This window comes from Bos taurus, chromosome 10 (assembly GCF_002263795.3).
Source record: "Bos taurus isolate L1 Dominette 01449 registration number 42190680 breed Hereford chromosome 10, ARS-UCD2.0, whole genome shotgun sequence".
Classification (NCBI taxonomy): Eukaryota; Metazoa; Chordata; class Mammalia; order Artiodactyla; family Bovidae; genus Bos; species Bos taurus.
Window position 1 is genome coordinate 39,970,404 of NC_037337.1, and position 18,756 is coordinate 39,989,159.

The 18,756-nt window shown below is 38.1% G+C and overlaps 1 protein-coding gene and 1 pseudogene across 1 annotated transcript in view; both read right to left on the bottom strand.

Annotated features, from left to right (window-relative positions):
- Positions 1–18,756, bottom strand: part of MDGA2 (MAM domain containing glycosylphosphatidylinositol anchor 2) — a 926,008-nt gene that overhangs the window by 148,419 nt on the left and 758,833 nt on the right. The gene's annotated exons all lie outside the window — the stretch shown is intronic.
- Positions 2,722–15,913, bottom strand: LOC107132855 (14-3-3 protein epsilon-like; annotated as a pseudogene).

Consider the following 18,756-nt stretch of genomic DNA (forward strand, 5'->3'; position numbering starts at 1 on the left):
CTGACACTGTTTCCACTGTTTCCCCATCTATTTCCCATGAAGTGATGGGACTGGATGCCATGATCTTAGTTTCTGAATGTTGAGCTTTAAGCCACCTCTTTCACTCTCCTCTTTCACTTTCATCAAGAGGTTCTTTAGTTCTTCCTCACTTTCTGCCATAAGGGTGATGTCATCTGCATATCTGAGGTTGATATTTTCCCCAGCAATCTTGATTCCAGCTTGTGCTTCATCCAGCCCAGTGTTTCTCATGATGTACTCTGAATATAAGTTAAATAAGCAAGGTGACATATACAGCTTTGACATACTCCTTTTCCTATTTGGAACCAGTCTGTTGTTCCATGTCCAGTTCTAACTTTTGCTTCCTGACCTGCATACAGGTTTCTCAAGAGGCAGGTCAGGTGGTCTGGTATTCCCATCTCTTTCAGAATTTTCCACAGTTTATTGTGATCCACACAGTCAAAGTCTTTTGGCATCATCCATAAAGCAGAAATAGATGTTTTTCTGGAACTCTCTTGCTTTTTTGATGATCCAGAAGATGTTGGCAATTTGATCTCTGGTTCCTCTGCCTTTTCTAAAACCAGCTTGAACATCTGGAAGTTCACGGTTCACGTATTGTTGAAGCCTGGCTTGGAGAATTTTGAGCATTACTTTACTAGCATCTGAGATGAGTGTAATTGTGCAGTAGTTTGAGAATTCCTTGACATTGCCTTTCTTTGGGATTGGAATGAAAACTGACCTTTTCCAGTCCTGTGGCCACTGCTGAGTTTTTCCAAAGTTGCTGGCATATTGAGAGCAGCACTTTCACAGCATCATCTTTCAGGATTTGAAATGGCTCAACTGGAATTCCATCAACTCCACTAGCTTTGTTCATAATGATGCTTCCGAGCGCCCACCTGACTTCACATTCCAGGATGTCTGGCTCTAGGTGAGTGATTGCACCATCGTGATTATCTGGGTGGTGAAGATATTTTTTTATAGTTCTTGTGTGTATTCTTGCCACCTCTTCTTAATATCTTCTGCTTCTGTTAGGTCCATACCATTTCTGTCCTTTATCAAGCTCATTTTTGTGTGAAGTATTCCTTTTATATCTCTAATTTTCTTAAAGAGATCTCTAGTCTTTCCTATTCTATTGTTTTCCTCTATTTCTTTGCACTGATCACTGAGGAAGGCTTTCTTATGTCTCCTTGCTTTTCTTTGGAACTCTGTATTCAAATGGGTATATCTTTCCTTTTCTCCATTGCTTTTGGCTCCTCTTCTTTTTACAGCTACTTGTAAGGCCTCCTCAGACAGCCATTTTTTTTTTTTTTTTTTTTTGCATTTTTTTTTTCCTGAGGATGGTCTTGATTTCTGTCTCCTGTAGAATCTCATGAACTTCCTATCCATAGTTCATCAGGCACTCTGTCTATCAGATCTGGTCCCTTAAAACAATTTCGCACTTTCAGTAACCTTATATTTTACAAGGACCTCTTATATTTTTTATTTATTTATTGTATGTTTAGAGTAGAGATTTTATCTTAGAAGGATAAAGGTTGGAGTTGCGATAATGTTTGGCATTTAAATTCAGGTTTGTTTTAAATTTAATGTTAATCCATGCTGTGTATCAGTAAGAACAATACAAATTCTGTAGTTGTGGCTCCAGTCAGACATATATCTAGTAGTACAAATTCCCTACAAGTTACACATATTGAACAAGAGGTTGAGTTAGCAAAGGAGGAGGGGTAGTGCTGGATTAAGAGGGTAGGAGAAGAAAGAAAGAACTGAACATGGATGCAGGCTTTTTCATACTACCTTTAATGATAACTTGCTTTGAAGGGAGAGTAAGATTAGGCAAGGATGAGCAGCCATGGATTGTTGACTTGTTACTAGAACCATACTTTTTAGCAATATTTCAGCAGCGTTTGAAACCCTTTTTTATAGCAAAACCATTACAACAATCCCCCAAACAACCTTTAATCACCTCCAGCTAACATCCAATTAGTTTTAAACACTGGCATAAAGTTCTACTTGAATAACCAGAAAAAGGGAAAATGATACCACACACATCTCTTCAGTGTGATTTACCTGTCTCTGGAGAAGGCAATGGCACCCCACTCCAGTACTCTTGCCTGGAAAATCCCATGGATGGAGGAGCCTGGAAGGCTGCAGTCCATGGGGTCGCTGAGGGTCGGATACGACTGAGTGACTTCACTTTCACTTTTCACTTTCATGCATTGGAGAAGGAAATGGCAACCCACTCCAGTGTTCTTGCCTGGAGAACCCCAGGGACGGGGAAGCCTGGTGGGCTGCCGTCTATGGGGTTGCACAGAGTCGGACACGACTGAAGTGACTTAGCAGTAGCAGCAGCAGTAGCAGTACATGATTGCATCACCTGAAAGTCTAATGGTTTTCAAATGTAACTTTCATTTCTAATGGCTCTGTTGCCATATCTGGCAGGAGACAATACAGTAATGCTGAAAAGGCCCTTATGCATTCTTGTTAGTGTTGTAAAGAACCTAATGCTTGGGACCAGTGAAATCCACAGAAATTCACTCTTGCCTGTAAGAACTTATGAAAACTGTTTAAAAACAACAACAAACCAAATAAGGCAGGAGCCTAAATTCTGAGACTGAAGGTAAAAAGTCAGATTTGGTGGTTCTCAGTGACCATTGGTGGATTTCCTAGAAGGGTGGGATGGGGAGTGTGGAGTGTTCAGAGGTGATTTCTCTTGTTGCCTTTTATGTCTCACAGATTTTCATCTTACACATCCTGCAGCACTTCTTTATTCTGCTCTTCACCATCACCCTGATGTCTGAAGTCCACAGTGCCAGATTATTATATAATACTGCTACTGCTACTGCTAAGTCACTTCAGTCGTGTCTGACTCTGTGCGACCCCATAGACGGCAGCCCACCAGACTACCCCGTCCCTGGGATCCTCCAGGCAAGAACACTGGAGTGGGTTACCATTTCCTTCTCCAATGCATGAAAGTGAAAAGTGAAAGTGAGGTCACTCAGTTGTGTCCGACTTCGAAACCCCATGGACTGCAGCCTACCAGGCTCCTCCGTCCATGGGATTTTCCAGGCAAGAATACTGGAGTGGGGTGCCATCAGCTTCTCCGTATTTAATAATAATTACATGGTAAATGTAATTTTTATAGTTTTATTCACTCAACGTATCCAGTTCTTCAACTGCGTCATCAAAAGCTGCTTTTGCCAACCTGCAGGCTCGGTTTGAGGGAATTAAGAATTTCATAGTAGAATACAGAGAAATTGAGAGCAAGACCTAAGCAATTGGGATGTGTCAGTGGAAGTTCTGTTACTGCAATATCACTAGGAGCTTTAAAGCCACTAAGTTGTTCTCCGTAGCCTCCTTCTTCTCATTTCCAGAGGCAAATTCAGCCAGATACCTGTGGTAGTCCCCTTTCATTTTATAATAGGAAATCTTGGACTTGCCAGTGTTAGCTGCTGGAATGAGGGGTTTGTTCAGTACATCCAGAATGTCACAACAGATTAGTTTAGCCCCAAACATTTGCCAATATTCCCTAATCATTTTGAGTTTGCCTTCACCTACCTCATTTTCTTTTTTCTGTTCAGTGCTGCTGATTGTTCTCTAGGAAGCTCTCTTAGCTCCAGTAGCATTTTCACACGCAACAGATGAGAGATTTCTTTATTCAACTGTCAAGTCCACATTCAATCCTGCTTTTTTCTTCATGGAGTCCACCGTTTCGTCCTATCGCTCAGCTGGCTGGGCCAGCTCCGCCTGGTACACCAGATCCTCCCATCACCCATAACAGCAGTGGGTCAGGCAGGTTTTGCGTGATGGAAGGAAGTGTAGGGCGATAGCGTCTGGGACTTTCAGTCTCTCACTTGACGTCCAGGAAGCAAAAATCAAGCACTTCTTTTAAACAGCACACAGTTATATTCTATTTTTTTTTCCCAAAAAAGTCTGATAATATTTTTGTTTTACCCAGAACACTTCACTTTATTCATTTAGTATATTGACATATTTGGGTATAAGTGTTCATTTTCATTTCATAATTTCTCTTTTTTGTGTTTCCTTTCTTTGTCTTTTTCATATTAATGGACTATATCACTATTGTAACCCTTTTCCAGATATTCATTGGGACTTGAACAGTTTCTATTATTTTGTTGATTGTCTTAAAGCACGCAACATACATATTTAAGTTATCTAAAAATATCAATTAATATCTTTGCCATCCTCTTAAAATAAGAATCTTAGAACATGTTGCTCCTTTAAATCCGATTCTGACATATGTTACTGAGTTTTTATTTTACAACTATTGAATATTATCATAACCTTAAACCTGTACTATTTTTTAAATTACCCATATATACTCTAGCTTATAGTAAGATAAGTTAAGTGAAAGTCGCTCAGTCTGTCCAACTCTTTGCGATCCCATGGACTATACAGTCTGTGGAATTCTCCAGGCCAGAATATTGCAGTGGGTAGCCTTTCCCTTCTCCAGGGGATCTTCCCAACCCAAGGATCGAACCTAGGTCTCCTAAATGCAGGTGGATTCTTTACCAGCTGAGCCACAAGGGAAGCCCAGGAATACTTGAGTGGGTAGCCCATCCGTTCTCCAGGGGATATTCCCGGCCCAGGAATCCAACTGGGGTCTCCTGCACTTCAGGCTGATTCTTTACCAACTGAGCTATCAGGGAAGCCTTATTTGCACTTAATTCCTTCTTTCATTATAGACCTTCCAAATCTATGATCACTTTCTTTTCGCCTACAGTATATCATATAGAATTATCTTTAGTGAACTTTCTGATCTTTATTTTCTAAAAATTTATTTTTAATTTCATTCTTAAAAGACATTTTCCTTGTATATAGGATTACATGTTGGCAGTTATTTTTTTTTCAGCACATCAGGATATAATTCCACTGTCTTCAGAAGGCCATTATTGCTGTAAAGAAGTAAGCTCAATGTCTCACACTTTGAAATAAATGAAATGAAGTGAAATGAATGTCTTTTTCTTCCTCCAGCTACTTTCAAAATCTTTTTTGTTTTTGAGGTTCTACAGCTTCAGTAAAATGTTTCTAGGTTTAGGCTCCTTTCTATGTTTAGTTTGGATATATTGGGCTTCTTAAATCTCTTGATTTATGTTTGATGTCTTTCATCTAGGAAACTTTTGGAAAATTCCCATAATAAGCTCTTCAAATAACCCCTGTATGTTTTTCTTTTTACTCTCACTTAAAGATCATTTTTATTCTGTCTTCCATGTCTCTCAATCTCTATTCCAAATATTCCATTTGAGGTTTCTGCATTGCATTATGAATAAATTCTCTGAGCTAATTCATTCACTGATTTTTTTTCAGCTCTGCTTAATTGGCTAAACTCATCCATCATGTTATTACATCAGTTATTAGTTATTAATAACTAATTATCAATTTTCATTTATAGATGTTATGTGTAGTTCTTTGGTATACTTTTATACCAATATTTTAGTACATTTTCATTACCTGCAAAGGTAGTAAGACTTGCCTTTTATTTCTTTAAACAAAGTAATTGTTTTAAACTGTCTGATATTTCTAATTACAGTGTTGAGACAGATTTTCTCTTAACTTTCTCTCAGGGCACCTGGTTTCTGTGTATTCTTTGTTAATTTTAACTCTGTGCTACTCATTGTCCTTTAAAATTATTTATGAGAATATTTCATGCCAAAGAGGATGGCTTCATCCTCTAGAGATCCATGTCCACAGGCAGCTCTTAGCATCAATATCTCATTGTTGTTCAGTGACTAAGTTGTGTGACACTCTTTGTGACCATATGGACTGCAACATGTCAGGCTCCTCTGTCTTCCACTATTCCCCAGAGTTTGCTCAAATTCATGTCCATTGATTTGGAGTTGCTATCTGACTATCTCATCCTCTGCCACTCCCTTCTCCTTTTGCCTTCAATCTTTTCCAGCATCAGGGTCTTTTCCAATGAGTCAGCTCTTTCCATTAAGTGGCTAAAGTATTGGAGCATCAGCTTCAGGATCAGTTGTTTGAATGAATATTTAGGGTTGATTTCCTTTGGGTTGACTGATTTGACTTCCTTACTATACAAGCAATTCTCAGAAGTCTTCTCTGGCACCATGATTTCAAAGCATCAAATTTTTGGCCCTCATCCTTACTGGTCCAACTCTCACATCCATACATGACTACTGGAAAAACCACCGTTTTGACAGTGTGAACCTTTGTCAGCAAAGTGATGTCTCTTCTTTTTAATACACCATCTATGTTTGTCATAGCTTTCCTTTCAAGGTGCAAGTGTCTTAAAAGCCATTTCATGGCTTCTGTCATAATCTGCAGTGATTTTGGAGCCCAAGAAAATAAAATCTGTCACTGCTTCCATTTTTTCCTCTTTTATTTGCCATGTAGTGATGGAACCAGATGCCATAACCTTACTTTTTTAATGTTGAATTTGAAGACATCTTTTTCATTCTTTCATCCTCATCAAGAGGCTCTTTAGTTCCTCTTCACTTTCTGCATTAGAGTGGTATCTTCTGCATGTCTGAGGTTGTTGATCTTTCTCCCAATAATCTTGATTCCAGTTTGTGATTCATCCAGCATGGAACTTCACATGGTATACTCTGCATATAAGTTAAATAAGCAGGGTGACAATATATAACCTTGTCATACTCCTTTCTCAATTTTGAACCAGTCTGTTGTTCCATGTTAAGTTCTAACTGTTGCTTCTTGACCTGGAAACACATTTCTCAGGAGATACGTAAAGTGGTCTGGTATTCCCATCTCTTTAAGAATTTTCCACAGTTGGTTGTGATCCACACAAAGGTTTTACTTCAATCAATGAAGCAGATGTTCTTCTGGAACTCCCTTGCTTTCTTATGATCCAGCAAATATTGGCAATTTGATCTCTGGTTCTTCTCTTTGATATCCAGCTTGTACATCTGGAAGTTCTCGGTTCACATACTGCTGAAACCTAGATTGAAGGATTTTGAGCATTATTCTGCTACATGTGAAATGAGCACAATTGTAGGGTAGTTTGAGCATTCTTTGGTGTGTCCCTTCTCTGGGACTGGAATGAAAATTGATCTTTTCCAGTCCTGTGGCCACTGTTGAGTTTTCCAAATTTGCTGGCATATTGAGTGTAGCACTTTAACAACATCATCTTTTAGGATCTGAAACAACTCAGCTGCAATTACATCACCTCCACTAGCTTTGTTCGCAGTAATGCTTCCTAAGGCCCACTTAACTTCACACTCCAGGATGTCTTGACTCTAGGTGAGTGACCACACTATAGTGGTTATCCTGGTCATTAAGACTTTTTCGTATAGTTCTTCTGTGCATTCTTGCCACCTCTTCTTAATAGCTTCTGCTTCTGTTAGGTCCTCACTGTTCCTGTACTTTATTGTGCCCATCCTTGCTTCAATATTCCCTTGATATCTCCAGTTTTCTTGAAGAGATCTCTAGTCTTTCCTATTCTAATGTTTTCCTCGGTATCTTTGCATTGTTCATGTAAGTAGGTTTTCTTATCTCTCCTTGCTATTCTTTGGAACAGTCCTTTGAGTTCCAACTTCTATTGGTAGACACTTTCCCAGGAAACACCTGGGTTTGGAATTCTACTCCTCTTGCCCCAAGATGCCATCAAAACTGAAGTTCAAATTTGCCCGTATCAGCAAATGCCCCCAGGACAAAAGTAGTCTCACTGTACTATATTCATATAAACTTGGCATGGCATTTTTAACAACCACTTTAATGCTTTCATAATATTTTACCACTTTAATGCTTTCATAATATTTTAAGAATATTTCCTAGCATTTTCAGTTGTTAGCATTGAATGGGTTTGTGGAGTATTTTGGCTATTTTATGCTCAGGAATGCATGCCTCATATTGCCAAGAGGAATGTGTGTGCATGCTCAGTCATGCAGTCTTGTGAAGCCCACCAGGCTCATGTGTCCATGGGATATTTGAGTCAACAATACTGGAATGGGTGGTTATTTCCTCCTCCAGGGGATCTTCCTGACTCAGGGATCAAACCCACGTCTCTTGCACCTCCCACATTGGTAGGCAGATTCTTTATCCACTGAGCCAACTGGGAAGCCCATGGATCTAAACTTCAGAATGGAGCAGTGACTGCAGGATATAGTGTTGTTAAGATATCTCAAGGTAAGTATAAACAAAGGCATTGTGTGTCTGTGTGTGTTCAGTTTCTTAGTCGTGTCCAACTCTGTGACTCCATGGACTGTAGCCTGCCAAACTCCTCTGTACATTCGAGTTTGAATACTCCAATAAGTTTTATATATAACACAAGAATACTGCAGTGGGTTGCATTTCTTACTCCAGAGGATATTCCTGACCCAGGGATCGAACCTGTGTCTCATGTGTCTCCTATATAGGCAGGTTGATTCTTTACCACTGTACCACCTGGGAATCCCATAGTAAAGGCATAGAGAATGTCAAATTTGAATTTACTCTTGAATATAACCACAGAGTTTGAGGAAAATAAAAGTTCCTAAAAGAAAATAAACATAAACTAGCATAGATATTGGAGAAGGCAATGGCACCCCACTCCAGTACTCTTGCCTGGAAAATCCCATGGATGGAGGAGCCTGGTAGGCTGCAGTCAATGGGGTCACTAAAAGTCGGATACGACTGAGCAACTTCACTTTCATTTTTCACTTTCATGCATTGGAGAAGGAAATGGCAACCCACTCCAGTGTTCTTGCCTGGAGAATCCCAGGGATGGAGGAGCCTGGTGGGCTGCCATCTATGGGGTCGCACAGAGTCAGACATGACTGAATAGACTTAGCAGCAGCAGCATAGATATATGTGGATCCAGAGAGTTGTGTTACAAACATTAAAGTAGTCGTATGTTTCTAAGAGCAGGAAGTAGTCAAATGTGCCAAATCCTAGCAAGTCAGGAATTAATACTGAAAATATGTACTGTTTTTGGCAAATTCAATATAATAATGATTATAGTGAAAGCACTTTCTGTGAAGTATTTATAGTCTGGTTTACAGGGTTTTGGCATGTGTGAGGATGGTTAAATAGTAGAGGTCATTAATGACAGCTATTTGTTCAAAAATGTTGTCTGTGATTATAAAAGATGGTTACTTACATTGATTCTACCTTCAAAATACATTAGGAGTTTGTACATTTCTCTCAGTCTTCACTACCACCACTGTTACCTTTCCCATGTGTGTGTTAATTGCTCGATCATGTCCAACTATTTGTGACTCCATGAACTATAGCCCACCAGGCTTGTCTGTCCATGCCAAGAACACTGCAGTAGGTAGCCATTCCTTTCTCCAGTGGACCTTCCCAACCCAGAGGTCAAATCCTGGCCTCTTGCACTGGTAGGTGGATTCTTCACTATCTGAGCCACCACAAATGTCCTGCAACAGTCTTCAACCAGGCCAACATGCTTCTTTTGACCTTCTTTCTACCTTCTGAGATTGGCCAGACATTCTTTTAAAAAAGAAATCACCTCCTTTATTTGCCTTCTTAGAACATTTTATGGACTCAACCCTGCTTGTTAACCAGGCCTACCAGGTCCTACAATTTCTGGGTCTGGCCATATACCCATCTACTCTCACCTTGAACATTGTGCTTCAAAATTATAGGTTTTCTTCCTGCTTCTGTATGACAAACCCTTCTGGACAACAAACCTCTGATGTTCTTTCTTCCTAATTTGTTCTTTTCCTTATTTTTTCCTTTTAGTCTTTCTTTTACTATTTCTAAGTCTCATGTTTTAGATTTTTTACCTTGAGAAAGTCTACCCTTGGTTAACAGTAAGTGAAGCATCTCTCCTCCTGTGAATAATACAGTGTTATCAACCATTGTATTTTCCCCCTGTGTTAGCTTTATTATAAAGAAACTTACAAATTCCCAGTCATTGCATCACCCCGCTGAATCCATCAAGTACCTAGTATTATATTTGTGTGCTCAGTCACTTCAGTCATGTCCAACTCTTTTCTGACCTGTGGACTGTAGCCTGCTAGGCTCCTGTGTCCTTGAAATTCCCCAGGCAAGAATACTGTAGTGGGTTACCCAAGACCCAGGGGATCTTCCTGACCCAGGGATCAAACCCATATCTCTTATACCTCCTGCATTGGCAGGCAGGTTCTTCACAATTAGTGCCACCTGAGAAACCCCACCTAGTTTTATATCTAGTGACAAAAATTATTGATTAGCAACCAATTAATGATTAAATTAATTGCATTGGTGTGTGAACACTGTTTTGGATCTCTTATCTTTTCTCCCTGAAAGTCAAGGAGTGCGACTAAAAGTTCCAATTTTCCAACAATGGTGTGGCCTTTCTGGAGACCAGCTCACATCCTGAAGATAGCTAGTGATCAGCCAAGATTCACCTGACTAGCGTGAATTCAGGATGGTTGGAAAGAGCTTGTTATTAGTAATAAAGGGTGATCCTTTCACTCAGGAAATTCTAAAACTTTTAGGAGGTTGGTTCCAGGCATGAAGAACAACAATTTTATATAGCTATATATCCCATCAATGTACAGCAATTAATTATTTCCTTTTAAGAATTTGCACATTGATTATATTAAATTGTGTATACTTACCTATATCACAATATTATCTTTACACCGATACTTATAAATTCCATGTTAGTAGGAGTCATTTTTATTCATTTTTTAATATATCTTATATCATCTCTCACCCAACATTATCTAAGAATCTTATAAGTTCGGGCATGGTTGATAAAAATAAAATATGGGTATTTTGAACATATATCTGTTTAGTAACATAAAGCTTCAATGTATCACATGGTCAGATCGAAATGGCTGTCTTAAAGGTAAATTAGCCTAGGTTCAAATGTTTAGTGTCTCTCAATGGACATAAACAGGTTACTTTCAATCATCTTTTTGAAGTTCAGTTTCCTTAACATCATTGTTGCTGTTCAGTCCCCATCATGTCTGACTCTTTGCAACCCCATGGGCTGCAGCACGCCAGGCTTCCCTGTCCACCACCAATTCCCAGAGCATACTCAAACTCATGTTCATCACATCGGTGATGCCATTCAACCATCTTATCCTCTGTCATCCCCTCTCCTCCCACCTTCAATCTTTCCCAGTATCAGGGCCTTTTCCAATGAGTCAGTTCTTTCCATAGGGGGCCAAAGTATTGGAGTTTCAGCTTCAACATCAGTCCTTCCATTGAATATTCTGGCATGATTTCCTTTAGGATTCACTGGTTTGATCTACTTGCTGTCCAAGGGAACTCAAGAGTCTTCTCAAACACCAAAGTTCAAAAGCATCAATTCTTCAGTGCTAAGCTTTCCTTATAGTCCAGCTCTCACATTCCTACATGACTATTGGGAAAACCATAAATTTGACTAGACAGACCTTTGTTGGCAAAGTAATGTCTCTGTTTTTTGGTCACAGCTTTTCTTCCATAGCTTTTCTGAGCTGTATCCTTTATAATAAACTGGGAAGCTTAAGAAAAAGTGTTTTCTCAAGTTCTGTGAGTCCTTTTAGCAAATTATCAAAATTATCAAACGGGAGGAACTGCCAAGTCATCGGAACTCCCAAATTTATAGTTGGTTTGTTAGAATGACAACTGGGAATTGTGACTGGTGACTAAAGTGGAAGCAGTTTTGTGGCACTGACCGCTTTAGCTTGTAGGCTCTACACTAATGCTAGGCAGTTAGTGTCAGAAGTGAATTGATTTTTAGATACCTAGATGATGTCAAAGAGTCAGAGAACAGGTGTTAGAAAACGCACCTCTTACTTGGTGACAGAAAGAATAGAATTGCTAGTCAAGTCTTAAACAAGCCTAATTTATTCAATAGGGAAATATAAAGAATGGACTTGGAAAAAGATGACTGAGAAGTTTGTAGGATCTGGCTAATGTATCTAGAAAAGATAGAGATTGAAGCGGCTAACACTTATCCATTAATCTACTCTATATGACTGTGACAGCACTTTTCACATACTTATTACCTCATTCAATCCTTACAGGAACCTTGTAAAATGTGTATTATTATCTTCATTTTACACATAAAGAAACTAAATCTGAGATGCTATATTCTCAAGCATCCCACACAGCCCAGGTGACAGACTTCAGATCCAAAACAACATGACTTCAAAGTCCATGTTCTTTCCAACACAGCAGACTGAGGAAAGAGTGCCAAAAGCAAACTGTAAATTAGTCTCTAACATAATGTTAGTCTAACATAGAAGCTTTTCCATTTATTTTTCATGGGAAAGAAATGCAAAAAAGCAAAATGGCTGTCTGGGGAGGCCTTACAAATAGCTGGGAAAAGAAGAGAAGCGAAAAGCAAAGGAGAAAAGGAAAGATTTAAGCATCTGAATGCAGAGTTCCAAAGAATAGCAAGAAGAGATAAGAAAGCCTTCCTCAGTGATCAATGCAAAGAAATAGAGGAAAACAACAGAATGGGAAAGACTAGAGATCTCTTTAAGAAAATTAGAGATACCAAGGAGACACTTCATGCAAAGTTGGGCTTGATAAAGGACAGAAATGGTATGGACCTAACAGAAGCAGAAGATATTAAGAAGAGATGGCAAGAATACACAGAAGAACTGTACAAAAAAGATCTTCACGACCCGATAATCACGATGGTGTGATCACTGACCTAGAGCCAGACATCCTGGAATGTGAAGTCAAGTGGGCCTTAGAAAGCATCACTATGAACAAAGCTAGTGGAGGTGATGGAATTCCAGTTGAGCTATTTCAAATCCTGAAAGATGAAAGTACTGTGAAAGTGCTGCACTCAATATGCCAGCAAATTTGGAAAACTCAGCAGTGGCCACAGGACTGGAAAAGGTCAGTTTTCATTCCAATCATAAAGAAAGGCAATGCCAAAGAATGCTCAAACTACCGCACAATTGCACTCATCTCACACGCTAGTAAAGTAATGCTCAAAATTCTCCAAGCCAGGCTTCAACAATACGTGAACCGTGAACTTCCAGATGTTCAAGCTGGTTTAGAAAAGGCAGAGGAACCAGAGATCAAATTGCCAGCATCTGCTGGATCATCGAAAAAGCAAGAGAGTTCCAGAAAAACATCTATTTCTGCTTTATTGACTATGCCAAAGCCTTTGACTGTGTGGATCACAATAAACTGGAAAATTCTGCAAGAGATGGGAATACCAGACCACCTGACCTGCCTCTTGAGAAACCTGTATGCAGGTCAGGAAGCAACAGTTAGAACTGGACATGGAACAACAGACTGGTTCCAAATAGGAAAAGGAATATGTCAAGGCTGTATATTGTTACCCTGCTTATTTAACTTTTATGCAGAGTACATCATGAGAAACACTAGGCTGGAAGAAGCACAAACTGGAATTAAGATTGCCGGGAGAAATATCAATAACCTCAGATATGCAGATGACACCACCTTTATGGCAGAAAATGAAGAGGAACTCAAAAGCCTCTTGATGAACGTGAAAGTGGAGAGTGAAAAAGTTGGCTTAAAGCTCAACATTCAGAAAATAAAGATCATGGCATCTGGTCCCATCACTTCATGGGAAATAGATGGAGAAACAGTGGAAACAGTGTCAGACTTTATTGTTTGGGGCTCCAAAATCACTGCAGATGGTGATTGCAGCCATGAAATTAAAAGACGCTTACTCCTTAGAAGGAAAGTTATGACCAACCTAGACAGCATATTAAAAAGCAGAGACATTACTTTGCCAACAAAGACTCATCTAGTCAAGGCTATGGTTTTTCCAGTGGTCATGTATGGATGTGAGAGTTGGACTGTGAAGAAAACTGAGCACTGAAGAATTGATGTTTTTGAATTGTGGTGTTGGAGAAGACTCTTGAGAGTCCCCTGTACTTCAAGGAGATCCAACCAGTCCATCCTAAAGGATACCAGTCCTGGGTTTTCGTTGGAAGGACTCATTCTAAAGCTGAATCTCCAATACTTTGGCCACCTCATGTGAAGAGCTGACTCATTGGAAAAGACCCTGATGCTGGGAGGGATTGGGGGCAGGAGGAGAAGGGGACAACAGAGGATGAGATGGCTGGATGGCATCACTGACACGATGGACATGAGTTTGGGTGAACTCTGGTAGTTTGTGATGGACAGGGAGGCCTGGCGTGCTGTGATTCATGGGGTCACAAAGAGTTGAACACGACTGACCGACTGAACTAAACTGAACTGAACATAGAAGCTGGCAATATTGGAAAATGTAGTTTAAAAATAAAATAGTCTATAACATTTGTAAATAATTAGTAGGAAACCAACCCCAAAGATCTGGTGATACACTTTACAAAAGTATTATTCAAGTCTTTTCATAAACACTTTGAGATTGCTAATAATCATTACTTCATATTTTAAGTAGTTTTCTCAGCAGGATAAAATTTTGGAGTTACAGTGTAGAATTATTGTTATGTGCCTGAAAATATTGGTACATTTGTATTGTTCACATGAGGCACATGATGCATAATGTGTAGAACTGGTGCAATTTCTTTCTCATAACAAAAATGATAGTATACTCAGTGCTCAAGCCTTTTATGGAAGTTTTGCTTTGTATGATTATAGATACTATTTATTATTTAGCTATAATGTTCCTAAGTGTAAAAGAAAGTGACAAATAAAAACAACTCTAAATAATTAAAGGATATTTGTAATAAAACAATTATTTGGATTTTTCTAGGATATTAATTATGAATAAAATGGACTTAGCATCTGTCCACATAGGAAGCATAGCCATAGAGAAAATCTAAATGGAACTCAAAATGTTTTCCTTCTAACTCACACAACTAGATTTTTGATATATGTATAAATAGATCTAGAAACATCATTATTCATGATGATAATAAAGGTCTTCTAAACCAGAAGAGAAATACATTTCTATTTTTATTTTTGTTTATGTTATAAGATGTTGTTGAATGGCATCACCAACTTGGTGGACATGAGTCTCAGCAAACTCTAGGAGCTGGTGATACACAGGGAAGCCTGTGCTTCCTGTGCTGCAGTCCATGGGGTCACTAAAAGTCAGACATGACTGAGTGACTGAACTAAACTGATAAGGGTCCAGCTTCACTGTTTCGCATGTGGTTCTCCAGTTTTCCCAATACTATTATTGAAAAGAGTATCCTTTCTCCATTGCATATCCTTGGTGCCCTTATCAAAGATTAGCTGACCATATTACCTTGTGTTTATTTCTGGGCTCTCTATTCTGCTCCATTGTCCAAATGGTGCTGGAGAAGATTCTTGAAAGTACCCCTTGGACAACAGTGAGATCAAACCAGTCAATCCTAAAGGAAATCATGCCTGAATATTCATTGGAAGGACTGATGCTGAAGCTGAAACTCCAATACTTTAGCCATCTGATGTGAAGAACTGACTCATTGGAAAAGACCCTAATTCTGAGAAAGATTGAAGCCAAGAGTGAGAAGGTGGTGACAGAAGATGAGATGGTTGGATGGCATCACTGACTCAGTGGAGATGAGTTTGAGCAAGCTCTGGGAGATGGTAAAGGACAGGGAAGCATGGTGTGCTGCAGTTCATGGGGTTGCAAAGAGTCAGACACGACTGAGCGACTGAACAACAAAATTCTGTTCCACTGGACCTGCTGAAACAGAGTCCTTTGCCTCTTGTTCGTAAAAAAGAAAAAAAAAAAAAAAAAAAAAAAAGCTTTAGCCTCCTAGGCCTTCCCCAAGTTCCAAAGATCAAATTTAATCAAATAAGTCATATTTTAAATCAGATAAATTAATTTTTAAAAGAAAGTTCAGAAACAAAATAGTCAAGCAAGATCAAATAACAACAGTTTAACCACAAAACAAAATCAAAGACCTTTAGTTCCTCCTCAAGGGCTACAGATAATATTCTGAGCTGTATCTTTGACCCGTTTTTCACATACTAAACACTCCACCAGGTAAAAGAAGTTAACTGCATGATGACAACCAGTAAGTAGACCCCAAAGTGGCTTGAGCCAGATAACTGATACTTGAGATTCCTGAAATACCTCCATGTTACCTCTCCATCAACCAATCAGAGAAATGTGCATGAGCTTTTCAGGCACCCAGCAACCTTCTCTCTCACATTGTCTTTAAAAACCTGTTTTTAAAAGATATTGGGGATTTCAGATCTCTTGAGCCCTGGCTACCCATTCTCCTTGATTGGTACTCTGCAATAAACATTGTACTTTCCTTTACCAGGAATCCATAGGATGGCTTTGCCACATGTCCAGCAAGTAGACATGCTTGGTTTGGTGTCTGCTTTTATGCCAATATTGTATTGTTTTGATTAATATAGCTTTGCAATATAGTCTAAATATAGGAAGTATAATGACACCATTTTGGTTTTTCTTTCTCAAGATGCTTTGGATATTTGGAGTCTTTTTGGTTGGATAAAATTTTAGGATTGTTGTTCCTATTTCTGTAAAAACAGCACTGAAATTTTGATCATGATTGCATTAATTTATAGATTGTTTTGTGCAATACAGGTATTTTAACAACATTTATTATTCAAATAACATTTATTATTCAAATGCATGAGCAATTAATATCTTTTCATTTATTTGTATCTTCTTTGATTTATTTCATCAGTGTCTCATAGTTTTCAGTGTATAGATCTTTCAATTCCTTGGATAAACTTATATTCAAGTATTTTATTCTTTTCAATGCTGTAAATTGGATTATTTTCTTAATTTCTTTTCTTGACAGTTCATTGTTAGTGTATAGAAACTTAACTATTTTTCTATATTGATTTTGTGTCCTGAAAACTTACTTGATAGTAAAAAAATCTACTCAAAATGGATTAAGAACTTAAACATAAGTCCTGAAACCATAAAACTCCTAGAACAAAACTTGGGTAAACTCCTTGACATTGATCTTGGCAATGTGTTTGTAGATTTGAATCCAAAAGCAAAGACACCAAAATCAAAAACAAATGAGTGGAATTACATCAAACTAAAAAGCTTCTGCACAGCAGAAAACAAACAACTTTTAAAAAGCCAAACAAATAAACAGAAAAAAAAAAACCACTAACAAACTGAAAAGGCAATCCGTGAAATGGGAGAAAGTATTTGCAAACCACGTATCTGATAAGAAGTTAATATTCAAAATATATGAACTATTTTATTCAGTCATGAGAAGAAAAGGAAATATTGCCACTTGCAACAACATGAGGACCTTGAAGGCTAAGGGAAATAGGTCAGGCAGAGAAAGACTCATATTGCATGATATCACTTATAAATGGAATATATCTATAACTGTGCTTATATCTATAATTTAAAAGGTCAAACTCATAAAAATAGAGCAAAAAGTGGTTGCCAGGGCTTGGGGGCTGGAAGAAATAAGTTGGTAAAAGGGTACCAATTTTCAAGTATAAAATGAATAAGATCTGAGAATCTAATATATAACATTGTGATGACAGTAAATGACACTGTACTGTAGAACTGAAATTTCCTAAGACGGAATAACTTAAATGTTTTCACACACACACACACACACACACAGAAGGTAAATATATGATATAATGGATGCATTGATTCTTCTTGGAAGAATATTTTCACAATGTATACATATATCAAATCATCATGTTACACCTTAAATATTATAATTTTATTTGCAACTGATACCCAAAATAGGTAGAAAAAATCTATTTCCTATTCTTTGTTCCTGTTTCCTTCTCATTGCCTTGTTTACATTTTTCTTGTTGTTTAAATGGTTAATGGTCAACTTTGTGCAAGATGCTGTAATTAAGTAGTTATATGTAATATGCTTGGGGAAAGTTTGTTAACAACTACATAATTTTTTTAAATGTATGAGCAGTGTCTTATTAACAAAAAAGTGAGACATTCCAAAAAAAAAAATCCTTGTAGTTATTTAGTTAACATACATGCATGTGGATATGTTTAAGAGATATTTTTGTGAAGTAGCATGATAAAATTGCAAAGGACATTAAACTTGTTACACTAGTGTTCAAGATTTATGATTATAATCACTGATTTAACTAGAACATCTTTTGTTTTCAGCATTCATCACAACTGAAGCTTTCTCCTGTGTGCTCAGTCACTCAGTCATGTCCGACTCTTTGTGACTCCATGAACTGTAGACTGCCAAGCTCCTCTGTCCATGGGATTCTCTAGGCAAGAATACTGAAGTGGGTGCCACTCCAGGGGATCTTCCCGACCTAGGAATTGAACTTGCATCTCCTACATTGGCAGGCAGACTGTTTACCACTGTGCTACCAGGGAAGCCCTCCTTTAGGTTATTTGCTTTTAAAGCTGCTACCAGAAAAGCTGCATCCCCTCTCCCATCTCCTTGCTTCTGTTGTTGTTCCCTGTAGTTGAATACTTTAAAAAAACAACTTAAAAAAAAATCATCTACTAAGTGAGGATTTCTCCAAAACATTTATAAATGAAAAAAATTTGTATCTGTTCACAGTTTTGCAGTTTCTGACTTGATCTTTTGTATAAAAATATAATGAGGGTGAAACAATATAAATGAATACAATTCATACATAATTAAATCACACATAGGGTCAGAAAGAATCATGGTTTCACATTCAGTCACCTGTTTAAAGACTTTATTAAAGCTTTACTGAATATTGATTGACAGAAACAAACTACACAACAAAAAATAAAATTGAGGAGCTGCATGCCAAGCAATTCACCTTGTCAAAACCTTATGCTTCTCGTTTTTGTTAAAAGAAACAAAACAAAACAAAAAAAAATCGTTGTTTCTCTTCCAAATTTCCTCTATTAAAACATCTTATCCTCTCTTCCATCCACACTGTACTCATTAGTTTGTTTCATTTTATTCTCTACATCCTTCTTACTGTGACCAAATGTCCTCAACATGTAATATT